The following is a 16,394-nucleotide window of genomic DNA, read 5'->3' as shown; positions in this document are numbered from 1 at the left end:
AAAACATCCCACCCTCACGTTCTCCCCCAGAGTTCAAAAGTCTGTTCTGTATTTCTGTGTCTCTTTTTCTGTTTTGCATATAGGGTTATCGCCACCATCTATCTAAATTCCGTATATATGTGTTAGTATACTGTAATGTTCTTTATCTTTCTGACTTACTTCACTCTGTATAATGGGCTCCAGTTTCATCCATCTCATTAGAACTGATTCAAATGAATTCTTTTTAACGGCTGAGTAATATTCCATGGTGTATATGTACCACAGCTTCCTTATCCATTCATCTGCTGATGGGCATCTAGGTTGCTTCCATGTCCTGGCTATTATAAACAGTGCTGCGATGAACATTGGGGTGCACGTGTCTCTTTCAGATCTGGATTCCTCAGTGTGTATGCCCAGAAGTGGTATTGCTGGGTCATATGGCAGTTCTATTTCCAGTTTTTTAAGAAATCTCCACACTGTTTTCCATAGTGGCTGTACTAGTTTGCATTCCCACCAACAGTGTAAGAGGGTTCCCTTTTCTCCACACCCTCTCCAGCATTTATTGCTTGTAGACTTTTGGATAGCAGCCATCCTGACTGGCGTGTAATGGTACCTCATTGTGGTTTTGATTTGCATTTCTCTGATGATGAGTGATGTTGAGCATCTTTTCATGTGTTTGTTAGCCATCTGTATGTCTTCTTTGGAGAAATGTCTGTTTAGTTCTTTGGCCCATTTTTTGATTGGGTCGTTTATTTTTCTGGAATTGAGCTTCAGGAGTTGCTTGTATATTTTTGAGATTAATCCTTTGTCTGTTTCCTCATTTGTTATTATTTTCTCCCAATCTGAGGGCTGTCTTTTCACCTTACTTATAGTTTCCTTTGTTGTGCAAAAGCTTTTAATTTTCATTAAGTCCCATTTGTTTATTTTTGCTTTTATTTCCAATATTCTGGGAGGTGGGTCATAGAAGATCTTGCTGTGATTTATGTCGGAGAGTGTTTTGCCTATGTTCTCCTCTAGGAGTTTTATAGTTTCTGGTCTTACATTTAGATCTTTAATCCATTTTGAGTTTATTTTTGTGTATGGTGTTAGAAAGTGTTCTAGTTTCATTCTTTTACAAGTGGTTAACCAGTTTTCCCAGCACCACTTGTTAAAGAGATTGTCTTTTTTCCATTGTATATCCTTGCCTCCTTTGTCAAAGATAAGCTGTCCATAGGTTCGTGGATTTATCTCTGGGCTTTCTATTCTGTTCCATTGATCTATATTTCTGTCTTTGTGCCAGTACCATACTGTCTTGATGACTGTGGCTTTGTAGTAGAGTCTGAAGTCAGGCAGGTTGATTCCTCCAGTTCCATTCTTCTTTCTCAAGATTACTTTGGCTATTCGAGGTTTTTTGTATTTCCATACAAATTGTGAAATTATTTGTTCTAATTCTGTGAAAAATACCGTTGGTAGCTTGATAGGGATTGCATTGAATCTATAGATTGCTTTGGGTAGAATAGCCATTTTGACAATATTGATTCTTCCAATCCATGAACACGGTATGTTTCTCCAACTGTTTGTGTCCTCTTTGATTTCTTTCATCAGTGTTTTATAGTTTTCTATGTATAGGTCTTTTGTTTCTTTAGGTAGATATACTCCTAAGTATTTTATTCTTTTTGTTGCAATGGTGAATGGTATTGTTTCCTTAATTTCTCTTTCTGTTTTTTCATTGTTAGTGTATAGGAATGCAAGGGATTTCTGTGTGTTAATTTTATATCCTGCAACTTTACTATATTCATTAATTAGCTCTAGTAATTTTCTGGTAGAGTCTTTAGGGTTTTCTATGTAGAGGATCATGTCATCTGCAAACAGCGAGAGTTTCACTTCTTCTTTTCCTATCTGGATTCCTTTTATGTCTTTTTCTGCTCTGATTGCTGTGGCCAAAACTTCCAACACTATGTTGAATAGTAGTGGTGAGAGTGGGCATCCTTGTCTTGTTCCTGATTTCAGAGGAAATGCTTTCAATTTTTCACCATTGAGGGTGATGCTTGCTGTGGGTTTGTCATATATAGCTTTTATTATGTTGAGGTATGTTCCTTCTATTCCTGCTTTCTGGAGAGTTTTAATCATAAATGAGTGTTGAATTTTGTCAAAGGCTTTCTCTGCATCTATTGAGATAATCATATGTTTTTTATCTTTCAATTTGTTAATGTGGTGTATTACGTTGATCGATTTGCGGATATTAAAGAATCCTTGCATTCCTGGGATAAAGCCCACTTGGTCATGGTGTATGATTTTTTTAATATGTTGTTGGATTCTGTTTGCTAGAATTTTGTTAAGGATTTTTGCATCTATGTTCATCAGTGATATTGGCCTGTAGTTTTCTTTTTTTGTGGCATCTTTGTCTGGTTTTGGAATTAGGGTGATGGTGGCCTCATAGAATGAGTTTGGAAGTTTACCTTCTTCTGCAATTTTCTGGAAGAGTTTGAGTAAGATAGGTGTTAGCTCTTCTCTAAATTTTTGGTAGAATTCAGCTGTGAAGCCATCTGGTCCTGGGCTTTTGTTTGCTGGAAGATTTCTGATTACAGTTTCGATTTCCTTGCTTGTGATGGCTCTGTTAAGATCTTCTATTTCTTCCTGGTTCAGTTTTGGAAAGTTATACTTTTCTAAGAATTTGTCCATTTCATCCAAGTTGTCCATTTTATTGGCATAGAGCTGCTGGTAGTAGTCTCTTATGATCCTTTGTATTTCAGTGTTGTCTGTTGTGATCTCACCCTTTTCATTTCTTATTTTGTTAATTTGGTTCTTCTCTCTTTGTTTCTTAATGAGTCTTGCTAATGGTTTGTCAATTTTGTTTATTTTTTCAAAAAACCAGCTTTTAGCTTTGTTGATTTTTGCTATGGTCTCTTTAGTTTCTTTTGCATTTATTTCTGCCCTAATTTTTAAGATTTCTTTCCTTCTGCTAACCCTGGGGTTCTTCATTTCTTCCTTCTCTAATTGTTTTAGGTGTAGAGTTAGGTTATTTATTTGGCTTTTTTCTTGTTTCTTGATGTGTGCCTGTAATGCTATGAACCTTCCCCTTAGCACTGCTTTTACAGTGTCCCATAGGTTTTGGGTTGTTGTGTTTTCATTTTCATTTATTTCTATACATACTTTGATTTCTTTTTTGATTTCTTCTATGATTTGTTGGTTATTCAGAAGCGTGTTATTTAGCCTCCATATGTTGGAATTTTTAACAATTTTTTTCCTGTAATTGAGATCTAATCTTACTGCACTGTGGTCAGAAAAGATGACTGGAATGATTTCAATTTTTTTGAATTTTCCAAGACCAGATTTATGGCCCAGGATGTGATCTATTCTGGAGAAGGTTCCGTGTGCACTTGAGAAAAAGGTGAAGTTGATTGTTTTGGGGTGAAATGTCCTATAGATATCAATTAGGTCTAGCTGGTCCATTGTATCATTTAAGGTTTGTGTTTCCTTGTTGATTTTCTGTTTAGTTGATCTATCCATGGTTGTGAGTGGGGTATTAAAGTCTCCCACTATTATTGTGTTACTATTAATTTCCTCTTTCATACTCGTTAGTGTTTGCCGTACATATTGCGGTGCTCCTATGTTGGGTGCATATATATTTATAATTGTTATATCTTCTTCTTGGATTGATCCTTTGATCATTATGTAGTGACCTTCTTTGTCTCTTTTCACATCCTTTATTTGAAAGTCTATTTTATCTGATATGAGTATTGCGACTCCTGCTTTCTTTTGGTCTCCGTTTGCGTGAAATATTTCTTTCCAGCCCTTCACTTTGAGTCTGTATGTGTCCCTTGTTTTGAGGTGGGTCTCTTGTAGACAGCATATATAGGGGTCTTGTTTTTGTATCCATTCAGCCAATCTTTGTCTTTTGGTTGGGGCATTCAACCCATTTACATTTAAGGTAATTATTGATAGGTGTGGTCCCGTTGTCATTTACTTTGGTGTTTTGGGTTCACGTTTATACAACCTTTCTGCATTTCCTGTCTAGAGAAGATCCTTTAGCATTTGTTGAAGAGCTGGTTTGGTGGTGCTGAATTCTCTCAGCTTTTGCTTGTCTGTAAAGCTTTTGAATTCTCCTTCATATCTGAATGAGATCCTTGCTGGGTACAGTAATCTAGGTTGTAGGTTATTCTCTTTCATTACTTTCAGTATGTCCTGCCATTCCCTTCTGGCCTGGAGGGTTTCTATTGATAGATCAGCTGTTATCCTTATAGGAATCCCTTTGTGTGTTATTTGTTGTTTCTCCCTTGCTGCTTTTAGTATTTGTTCTTTGTGTTTGATCTTTGTTAATTTGATTAATATGTGTCTTGGGGTGTTTCGCCTTGGGTTTATCCTGTTTGGGACTCTCTGGGTTTCTTGGACTTGGGTGGCTATTTCCTTCCCCATTTTAGGGAAGTTTTCAGCTATTATCTCCTCGAGTATTTTCTCATGGCCTTTCTTTTTGTCTTCTTCTTCTGGAACTCCTATGATTCGAATGTTGGGGCGTTTCACATTGTCCCAGAGGTCCCTGAGGTTGTCCTCATTTCTTTTGATCCTTTTTTCTTTTTTCCTCTCTGCTTCATTTATTTCCACCATTTTATCTTCTACCTCACTTATTCTATCTTCTGTCTCCGTTATTCTACTCTTGGTTCCCTCCAGAGTGTTTTTGATCTCATTCATTGCATTATTCATTTTCAATTGACTCTTTTTTATTTCTTCTAGATCTTTATTAAACATTTCTTGCATCTTTTCAATCTTTGTCTCCAGGCTATTTATCTGTACCTCCATTTTGCTTTCAAGATTTTGGATCATTTTTATTATCATTATTCTAAATTCTTTTTCAGGTAGATTCCCTATCTCCTCCTCTTTTGTTTGACTTGGTGGGCCCTTTTCATGTTCCTTTACCTGTTGGGTATTTCTCTGCCTTTTCATCTTGTTTAGATTGCTGTGTCTGGAGTGGGCTTTCTGTATTCTGCAGGTCTGTGGTTCCTTTTTATTGTGGAGGTTTTACCCAGTGGGTGGGGTTAGACGATTGGCTTGTCAAGGTTTCCTGATTAGCGAAGCTTGCGTCAGTGTTCTGGTGTGCGGATCTTGATTTCTTCTCTTTGGATAGCAATGGAGTGCCCAGTAATGAGTTTTGAGATGGGTCTATGTGTTAGGTGTGACCTTGGGCAGTCTGTATGTTGACGTTCAGGGCAATGTTCCTGCGTTGCTGGAGAATTTGCGTGGTATGTCGTGCTCTAGAACTTATTGGCTCTTGGGTGGTGGTTGGTTTCATTGCAGGTATGGAGGCTTTTGTAGGGTCACTTATTACTTAAAGATTCATGTAGTCAGGAGTTTTCTGGTGTTCTCAGGTTTTGGGCTTAAGTCTCCTGCTTCTGGATTTCAGTTTTATTCTTCCTATAGTCTCAGGACTTCTCCAACTATACAGCACTGATAATAAAACTTCTATGTTAATGGTGGAAAGTTTCTCCCCCGTTAGGGATACCCAGAGAGGTTCACCGAGTTACATGGAGAAGAGGAGAGGGAGGAGGGAGATAGAGATGGGCAGGAGGAGAAAGAGGGGGACTCAAGAGGAGAGAGACAGATCTACGAAGTTGTCTGATCCCAGAGTGTTCTCCGTAGCCCAGACACCCACAAAGATTCACAGAATTGGATTGGGAAGAGAAGGGGGAAGGAGGAAATAGAGGTGTTCTGAGGTAGAAAACAGAGTCAAGATTGGGAGAGAATAATCAACACACTCGTGAATAAAAATGGGAGCTGAATATTGGATTCTTAAATGTTCACAATTTATATCATATACTGAAAAACAAAAATTAAAAATCTAGAGTAGAGGTTAGACTCTTAAAAATACTATATTAAAAACAAAAACCAAAACACACAAAAGAAATTTTAGAAATATATATGAAGTTTGGTATAAAAATAGGGCTTCTCTTCTTTTTTTTTTTTTTTTCTTCCTTCCCCTTCTCTTTCTTCTGTAAGGTTATAGTGGATTGAAAATGAAAATTAAGGCGTAGTAAAAGGAGTGCTAGAGGGCTTTAAAAGAAATAAGAGAAAAAGAAAAAGAAAATAGAAGAGAAGAAAAAAGAAAAGAAAAAAAGAAGAAAAAAAAAAAGAAAAAAGAATGAGAAAAAAAATTGTTTTGCGTAATTAAAAAAAATCGTAAAAATCTATGAAAATGAAAGTTAAGGAGTAATGGGGGAGTAATAAGGAATTTTTAAAGGAAAATAAAAGAGAACCAAGAAAAAAGAAAGAAAAAAAAATTTTTTTTTTCCTTACTTAAAAAAAAAAAAAAAGAAAAAAAGAAAAAAAAAAAAAAAAAGAAAAAGAAAAAATATATCTAGGAGTTTCCCTGGAGCTGTTGCGGTCAGTGTGGGTTCGGCTCAGCTTCAGATAGCTCCTCGTTCCAGCTTACACTTCTCGATATCTACAGGCCCTTCCGGTGTAGTCAGTCCGTGGTTTCTTCGGGGATTTTAATCTGTTACACCGGTCCCTTTGTTTATTTGGGTTCTGTTGCCGGTCTCTCTTCGGCGCCTAATTTCCGCCCTGACACACGGGGCGGAGGTGGATTCTTATTCAGGTAGCTAGTTCCGTCGCGCTGCGGCGAGGGGCTGTGCGGGGAGGGACCGGCGCTCCCGGGAGAGGCTTGCGCTCTTTTCTCGATCTGCGCTGCTCAGGCTCCGGGCTGCTCCGTCTGAAGCGCGCGCCACGCTGCGCGCGGCTCCAGCCCTCGGGCGATTCACAAAAGCGCGGCACACAAAGCCGGGCCCGCGCTCCGTCCCCACGCCGCCCGAGCGGCCCAGGCAGCCAGGCGCCTGACGGGCGCTCTCTCCCCGGGTGCGGCGCGTCTTCTGCCCTGCGCGGTCCCAGTCTCAGTCCCCGCCGGCGCCAGTCGGGAGCGCGCGCCCTCTGCCCTCCGTGTCCCCAGCCGCAGTTCCCGCCCGCGCCGGTCGGGCGCCCGCGCCCTCCGTCTCGCCACGACCCTCCCGGCGGGCTTCGGCCGCCCAGAATCTCGGTCCCTTTGTTCTGCGAACGGCCGGCAGTGTGTTCGGGCCGGTTAATTTTCTGTCTCTTTTGCTGTCCCACAGTTCAAGTTGGCAACTCACAAAAGCTCCCTCTGATTGTCCTCAGGGTGCTCAGGCCCGGATCCAGCCCCAAGTAATGCCGCCCGCTCCTCTCCGTTCCGTCCCCACTTGCTGGTGGCGGATGCGGGCGTCTGGGGTACTTTTCTGCTGGGAGTTGCTTTTAGGCTCTTAATCTGTGGGTTTTATTTATTGTATCCCTCCCAGTCAGATTCAAACTCTTGAGATTCCAACACTTCCCCCAGGCCCGCCAGAGCGAGGGTTTCCCGGTGTCTGGGAACGTCCTCTATTAAGTCCCTTCCCGGGACGGATCTCCGTCCTTAGCTCTTTTGTTTCGCTTTTTATCTTTTATATTTTGTCCTACCTCCTTTCGAAGACAATGGGCTGCTTTTCTGGGCGCCTGATGACCTCAGCTAGCGATCAGAAGTTGTTTTGTGAAGTTTGCTCTGCGTTCAGTTATTTTTTTGATGAATTTCTAGGAGAGAAAGTGGTCTCTCCGTCCTACTCCTCCGCCATCTTGGCTCCTCCCCCCCTAAAATGAAATATAAAGTATTTTAAACTTGCTATTCTTTCAAGACAGTTTTGAAATCAGACATTAATAAATTGCATGATGCCTGATGGTCAAGAGAAATACCAGGAACATCCCTTATAATAGAACTCCAGAAGCTGTGGAGAAAAAGGATGACACATCCTATTCCTTTTGCTTTCAAATTCTTCTTCCTAGGACATCTACCTTTCACCTTGCTTTTGCACTTATCCTAGGGCCTGGGCATGGGTGTTAAGTCGTTTCATAGTGTCCAACTCTGTACAACCCTACCGACTGCAGACTGCCAGGCTCCTCTGTCCATGGGATTCTCCAGGCACGAATACTGGAGTGGGTTGCCATTTTCTCCTCCAGGGGATCTTCCCGACCCAAGTATCAAACTTGCATCTTTTCCATCTTCTGCATTGGTAGGCAGGTTCTTTACCACTAGCGCCACCTAGGAAGCCCATCCCAGGGCCTAGATACTAACCTATCTAGGAAAGAGCAAGTGGTAGATTCCTTTAGAACCACTCTTGATAAAGAGTTCAAGAGTAAGCTTTAATTTTCTCTAGGTATTAGTGACCCTTTTATATGCGAACTGACTTGCTCAGGATCCTATTTTTCTAAAATTCTCTGAATTCTGTGGAAACAGAAGCTCCCTTCTAGACAGAGTGAATGAAACTAAAGCTTTTAAGGAATAAGTAATATATAATTACATTTAAATTAATATGAGCCATGTCCTCTATCTAACTCTCTCCCCTAAGCCACCACAACAAAGATGAGTAAGGCAGAATTTTCCTCTGAAATTTTATGCATTTTTGTAGTTTTTCTTTAAAAACTGTTAGGGTGAACTCCATCATGAATTATTTCCTTTTTCTTTTCCCAATGCTCTTTTTGCATTAAAAATATCCCTCTACCTTTCAGAGGAGATTTTAATTGACTAGTTACAATTTTTTGCCTTTCCAAGGCATACTGAGCTTCCCTTGTAGCTCAGTTGGTAGAGAATCTACCTGCAATGCCAGAGACCAGGGTTCAATTCCTGGGTCAATAGAGGACATGGCTCATATTAATTTAAATGTAATTTCATATTATTTATTCTTTAATGGCTTTAGTTTCATTCAGTCTATTTAGAAGGGAACTTCTGGTATGTAATATGTAAATGTAATATGAATTACATTTAAATTAATATGCTTCCATATGTGACAATACACACATGAGATAAGGATGTGCTATGTCTGAGATCTTTTTCTAACTATACCACTGCACTGTTTATATTCAGTATTTACATCTTATATATTTCTGGGCCCTGAATTTCTCATGTTGCTGAACTCTGATCAGCATCAATAAGATCATATTCTTGTGTGGCGTGGAGGAGAGTAACAGAGTCTATACCAGGAAAGTTGTACATCAGTCTGCAAAAGCATAAAATGTTGGAGAGTCTCTTTCCTCAGAGATCATCTCCTGACTGTGAGGTAAAACTGTTTTATCTAGGCATTTCTGATGCCATGTTTTGTCTGAAAAAGACAATCACAAAACTATTTCCCCAAAATGCAAGCCTTGGCCTTGGTGGGCAGTCTTGTATTCATTCCATTGGTGTGATCTAGATGATAATATTTTAAATAGTCAGGCATCAATTATTTCATTTATATTGAAAGAAATAACTTTTCTCTGACACTTTTTTTTAATATTTATTCCTTTTGAACACCATCAGGGACTTAATAAGTTTTCAAAAACAACTAGTTTTAGCAGTGAAAAATCATATTTTTAAGATAATATAATCATCAAATTGTATTTTAACACACTGAAAAAGTTTTGTGCATCTGAAATTAACAATGAATTTCCATATATTATAAACTTTCAAAAAGTAATTTCCTGGAAAATTATCTTTCAATTTTAAAAAAAAATCTTTATCTTTAATGAAAAATGAATCAATCTATTTTTTCCTAGGCTCATTGTTATCCAGAAAGAATGTCTGTATATATCTAGTTAAAAATTCTCATTAAATGCTATCATTTTCTAAGAGGTTGTTTTATATACAAAACTGCTCTCGTACACTCAAAAAAATGTTAAATTATACTAAAATTCATGAGAATGTATCCTTAGAAATATAATTTGCCAAAACAATGTAATTTTAAAATAAAAGCAAACTTCAATCTTTCTAGATAATTTCATTTCATTTGAAAGGGCTTATCTTAAGAAGAGATGAACTTTGAAGAAAGAATTTGGCTGTGAATATTTCAAGATCAGTGACACATTTTGGAGAGAGGAATTGTTGATTCTTACTTTTGGCACTCCTCAGATGTGGCAATAGATGGTTGCCAATTATACTCATAAGGTGTATTAAACCCAAAACTAATTTAGGAAGCCACCACCTTTAAAAAAACTAAAGTTAACAACAATTATCGAAGTGTGACATTGGACGGGAACAGACAGTTAGGATAGATTCATGCCTATACCAAAGCCTAAAGTATTAAAGACAAATTGTTTAACTTGTAAAATAAACTGACTAGCATTTTATAAAAAAGAATTATAAATTTATACCCCAATGGGAAATCATTTATTGATATTCATTCTAACTGTATCAAAGATTTTAATATAAAAATAAAACCATACAAGAATTAGATGAAAAATTAGCATATATTAATCTTGAATGGTAAGTTTATAGCTATGATATTAAAGATAAAACTTGAAATCTAATAATTTTATTACATGGAAATTAAATTTTAAAATCACATTTTACAAGGCTAAAAGCACTATAAACTAAGACTACATAAACTTTCATGATGTCCTAGTGATGGTTTTCATATACATATTTAATATGTAAAGGTAATGGAAATATATATTAGAAAATGAAAATAGTATTGATCCAATAAAATCATGCTTTAGACAAGCTACAAACTAAGCTTTAAACGTAAAATTTTATGTTAAAAGGTTGTTACGTATATTGGTAAAATACTAAAATTTGCCAATAATAAAACAATTGCAAACTAAATGGCAAGAGCAAAATGGTTTTTACTTTGCAAAACTTTATAGTAAAAAGCAATACTAATAACCAATGCAAGTGACTGTATGTTGAAATAGACTACTTGTAAAGTTTCATGAAATACAATCTTTGGAGGAATAAAGATATTCATATCCTTAAAACTTTTCTTACTCTTAATCCTAAAAATATCTCTTGCAGAAAAACATATCAAAATGGAGAAATATAAAATCAGCACTCTTTTTCTAATGGGAAGATTTTAGACACGATTTTATTTCCCAATTGCTGAGATCTTTGATGAGTATCTAGTGACTCTTTGTGACCCCATAGACTGTAGCCTACCAGGCTCCTCTGTCCATGGGGTTTCCCAGGCAAAAATACTGGAGTGGGTTGTAACTCCTTTTTCCAGGAAATCTTCCCAACCCAGGGATCAAACTCTTCCTGCATTGCAGGCAGATTCTTTATCATCTGAGCCACCAGGGAAGACCTATTTTAAAGTCTATATACATCAAAGTAAATAAGACAATGCATGATTTAAGGAACCTTAAAATATAATGTATATATGCAAGGAGTATATGTTATTATATCCAATGAAGCTTACTAAATATGTGTAATAGGTTTCTGTCTCCTAAAAGCATTAGGGGAATGTTAACATTATTAAAATAACCTCTGGTCCAGTCCTTCAAGTTATAGTTGGGCTTGTTTGGCTTCTTTATTTTCTGTGTTTTACCATCTCCTAGGTTCTATGTTGCTATGTGTGACATTCAGTTTCCAACATGGTCCCCAATAATTTCAACATTCCCACCCACACTTCCCTCCCTTGCTGAACTGCAATCAGTAAGAAACAATGGTGTGTGGCTTTTCATGTTAGATCATGAAAGATATATAACTTCCATCTTACTCTTTCTCTGTGGTCACTTTCTTTTGGAATAGCCACTACCATGTTATGAGGATATTCAAGCAGCCCTGTGGAGAAGTTCAGGTAAGGAGGAACTGATCTTTCTGCCAATAACTAGCCCTGACTAGAGCTTCCCCGATGGCTCAGTGGGTAAAGAATATGTCTGCAATGCAGGAGACACAGGAGATGTGGGTTCAATCCCTTGGTAGGGAAGATCCCCTGGAGAAGGAAATGGCAACCCACTCCAGTATTCTTGCCTGAAAAATACCAGGAACATAGGAGCCTGGCAGGCTATAGTCCTCGAGGTCACGAAGAGTCAGACATGACTGAGCATTGGAGTCAGAGAGAGCCCCAACTTGCCAAGTGTGCAAGGGAGTCACCTTGCAAGTGAATCCTCCAGTCTCATGCAAGTCTTCACATGATTGAAGCCCAAGATGATATTTTAACTGCCACTTCAGGAAAAGTCCTAAAGCGGAGTTCTAAGCCACTTCTAGATGCTTGACACCATGAAAAAGTATGATACAATAAGAGTAGGAAGTTCTCATTTTTTCTGGTTCCAATACACACAAACACCAATTACCATTGTTTAGTTAAATAACACTAGCTCCCTGATGACACTCTTCAAATTATATAATACATTAACTATGAGTAAATATGGAACACACAAACTTGAACATACAAGCTCTTCTTTCCATAAATCTTTATGTAAATATACATGGTGCTATCATTCTCAGGGAGTAATCATGTCACTTTTTCCAAAGCTGTCACTGATTGGTCACTGTACATTTGTTGCTCAGTTCATTCACAAACTGCAAGGTGTGTAGTTGTGTTGCTACCATGTGTCCTAGTGATAAACCCACACATCAGCTTATGAAAATGGATAATCAAAAGAGGAAACTGATGGGACTTCCTTCGTGGTCCAGTGGTTAAGACTCCACGCTTCCACTGTAGAGAGCACAGGTTTGATTTCTGGTCTGGGAAATAAGATCTTGCATGGCATGTGTTGTGACCAAAAAAAGAAAGAGGGAACTGGCCAACAAAGTTGAAAGGGCAGCAAAGAAAAAATGTGAATATTTTGTTGCACTGCACAAATAACTGCAGGATTCAGATCAAGTGTAAATGTAGTTCTAGAAGAAATTTCAGAAGAGCCCCACATTTACTTTAATGACCTAGCTACCCTTTTGAAATCCATAATTTTTTTTCTTGAACATTTGTTTTGTCAATGAAGTCTCATAAAATAACTGAGTATACAGGAGAGCAAAGGAGATACAATGTGTGCCTGCCATTTCTTGCTCAATCATTTGCAAATAGTTTTTGCAAAGAACAGTATGCAAAACATACATGCAAAACAACAGTATCCCATTTGCATAGAATTATGGCAGACCCTCTAGGTTTGGGAGGTCAAAGGAAGCACAGGCATATCTCATTTTATGGTGCATCACTTTATTGTGCTTATAGATATTATTTTTGTTTGTTTTTGAAAGTTGCAACCCTACACTGCATAAATCTATTGGTACCATCTCCCATAGCATTTGCTAACTTTACATTTCTGTGCCACATTTTGGTAATTTTTGCAATATTTCAAACTTTTTTATTATATTTGTATGGTGACCTTTGATCAGTGACATTACCATTATAATTATTTTGGGGCGTCACGAACCACACCTAAATAAAACAACAAACAATCTTATAAATGTTATGTGCTCTCCCCTCTCCCCTCTCCTCAGTCCTCCCTATTCCTTGAGACAAAACAATACTAAAATTAGGCCAGTTAATAATCTTACAATAACTTCTGTGTGTTTAAGGGAAAGCAAGAGTCACACTTCTCGCTTTAAGTCAAAAGCTAGAAATAATTAAGTTTCATAAGAAAGGCCAAACATTAGGTGACTTGCACCAAACAGTTAACCAAGTTGTGATTTCAAAGGAAAAGTTATTGAAGGAAAGTAAAAGTGTTCCACCAGTAAATATACAAATGATAAGAGACTGAGAGTCTGATTGTTGATATAAAGAAAAGTCTTAGTTGTCAAGACAGAAGATCAAACCAGCAAGAACATTTCCTTACACCAAAACTTAATTCAAAGCAAGGCCCTAAATCTCTTCAATTCTATGAAGGCTGAGATAGGTGAGGAAGCTGCAGAATGAAAGATTAAAGCTAGCAGGGGGTGGTTCATGATGTTTAAGGGAAAACACCACCTCCATAACATAAAAATGCAAAGTGAAGCAGCAAGTGCTGAGGTAGAAGCTGCAGCAAGTTATTCAGAATCTCTAGTTGAGATAATTAATTAATTTCACAAAGCAACAGAGTTTCCGTGTAGAGGAAATAGTCTTCTATTGGGAGAAGATGCCATCTCGGACTTCTATAGCTAGTAAGAAGTCATTGCCTGACTTCAAAAGACAGGCTGATTCTTATTAGGGGCTAATACAACTGGCGATTGTAAGTTGAAACTAGTACTCATTTACCATTCTGACAATCCTAAGGCCCTTAAGAATTATGCTAAATCTACTCGACCGATGCTCTATAAGTAAACAAGAAAGCCTGAATGACAGAACATTTATTTACAAAATGTTTACTTAATATTTTAAGCCCACTGTTGAGATCTACTGCTCAGGAAAAAAGATTTCTTTCAAAATATTACTGCTCAAGGACCATGTACCCTGCCATCCAAGAGTTCTGATGAAGATGTACACAATTAAGGTTATTTTCATGCCTGCTAACACAATATCCATTCTGCAGTCCATAGATTGAGGAGTAATTTTCAACTTTTAAGTCTTATTATTTCAGAAATACAATTCATAAGACTGTAGCTGCCAGATATGGTGAACCTTCTGAAGGTGTCAGGAAAAATAAGTTGAAAATATCCTGAAAGCTATTTCACAAATGTGAGTCACTGGAAGAGAGCAAGCTATCAATGTTAACAGGAATTTGGAAGAAGTTAATTTTAATCCCGGGGAATTACTTTTAGGGATTCAAGACTTCAGTGGAGAAAGTAAGTATAGATGTGGTAAAATAGCAAGAGACCTGGAATTACAAGTGGAGCCTGAAGATGTGACTGAATTGTTGCAATCTCATGATAAAACTTAAATGGATGAGGAGTTGCTTCTCATGAGCAAAGAAAGTGGTGTATTGAAATGGAGTCTATACTTGGTGAAGATGTTGTGAAGACTGTTTAAAGGACAACAAACTATTTAAAACATTACATAAACTAAATTGATAAAGCAGTGACAGGTTTGAGAGGATTGGTTTCAGTTTTAAAAGATATCCTATTGTGGGTAAAACAGTATCAAACAGTATTGCATGCTACAGGTATATTACTGGTGAAGAGTCAACTGATGTGGCAAGTTGTATTATTGTCTTACTTAAGAAACTGCCACAGCCACTCCAACGTTTATTAAACATGAATAAGTTTTGTGAAGTGTTCCACTCTTCTGGTAGGAATAAAATACATATGCATACATTAGCTATGAAATATGGACTGTACAATTTCTGTTATTCCTCATACACATGAAATGCCCCTACATTTGCTTTTAAAACTGGTATTGAGCAAAATAAATATGAACAGTAAAATTCATGTTAATAATTAAAATTTTAATTTTCTTTACTTAGAACTAGGTTAATTAGCAACACAATAACGTGATACGTTGAGAGAAATAGAAACGACAATAAATTAATAACTTCAATATAGATTCTTCCCTCTTTTTTAAAAACACATCCTTTCCCCCAACATCCCTGCACAGAAATGATGTAGCTGGCCCTGACTGAAGACAAAGTTACATAGTTAAAGAATGCAATGAAGTCTAGGATATATAGACTGTTTCGGTAGTCTCATGCCTCGGAAAAACTAGAGATCCAATTTTAATTAAGAAATAGCATTCACCTGCAGTCTACCACTTCCCTCAATGCCTGGTGGCACCTGACTGGTGAAGAATTAGCCGGTGCACGCGGGCAGGCCATGGGATTCGGTGTACTCAGAGCACCTTGTCCCCAAGGCCCTGTGCGTGTATTGATGCGGGTGGAAGGGGGTGCCCGGCGGGGTGCGCTAACTCCTAGCACCAGCATCTGCTTCTCCTGATGCTGTGAGGCAGCTTGCAAGGAGCCTGGTGCAGGTTGCATAGGGGGCAGGACAGTTCCGCTCAGGTAAAACAGGATGGCCTGGGTGGGTGCTCACCGCTCGCGGCTCAGACTGGAGCCCACTCTGGTAAAAAGTATGCTGAACCCAACGCCCTGCTGCTCAGGGTTGAACGGACTGTGACCCCTGCCCTCGGAGGTTCACAGCCCTGGGGACCAGCCCCTTCCATCTCCCTCCACAGTCCATCTAGTGTCATCTGCCAGTCACGGGGCAGTGAATTCTAGAGGTAGGAACCTGTTTGCATGAAGTGGAAGACGAAGGAAAGGAAATCTGCCCCGTGACCCTGAAGTGACTCTGCTAAAGACATTAAACACGTAAAGTCTACAAAGAGCACCTGTCTATTGCGGAGATTATCCCTTCTAGTTGTGCAGTGCATTGGTAAGGATACCATCTGAACGAAACTGCAGGAAAAACATCCAGTTTACACCACTAGACCCACAAGGGGTGGGGCATGCATCTTGGATCAAGGCCTAGCAGTAGAAGGGCAGGCCAGGGCCCTCTTCCTGAGGCCAGAGGGCAATTCTGAGGATTCCATCACTTCCCACAACTGGAGCTAGCATCACAAATGCAGCCAGATGTCTGCCACCCAACCGTGGCCTGAAGGCCAGGGGACAAATAGGCTCGGCAGGCACCATCTGACCGTCAGCTTCTCTCTTCCCTGTCATTCACGACAGCCCCAAGCCAGGTTCTGCGCCCCAGTCCAGTCACCAGTCAGGTCCCCGGGGTCCAGTCACATGGGTCATCATCAAACCCTCAAGGACTACCAGCAGTCCCTGCACACCGGCTTCATTTCCACTGACTTGTGACCTCCTCTCGG

This window comes from Muntiacus reevesi, chromosome 1 (genome assembly GCF_963930625.1).
Source record: "Muntiacus reevesi chromosome 1, mMunRee1.1, whole genome shotgun sequence".
NCBI classification, from domain to species: domain Eukaryota; kingdom Metazoa; phylum Chordata; class Mammalia; order Artiodactyla; family Cervidae; genus Muntiacus; species Muntiacus reevesi.
This window is presented reverse-complemented; position numbering follows the sequence as displayed.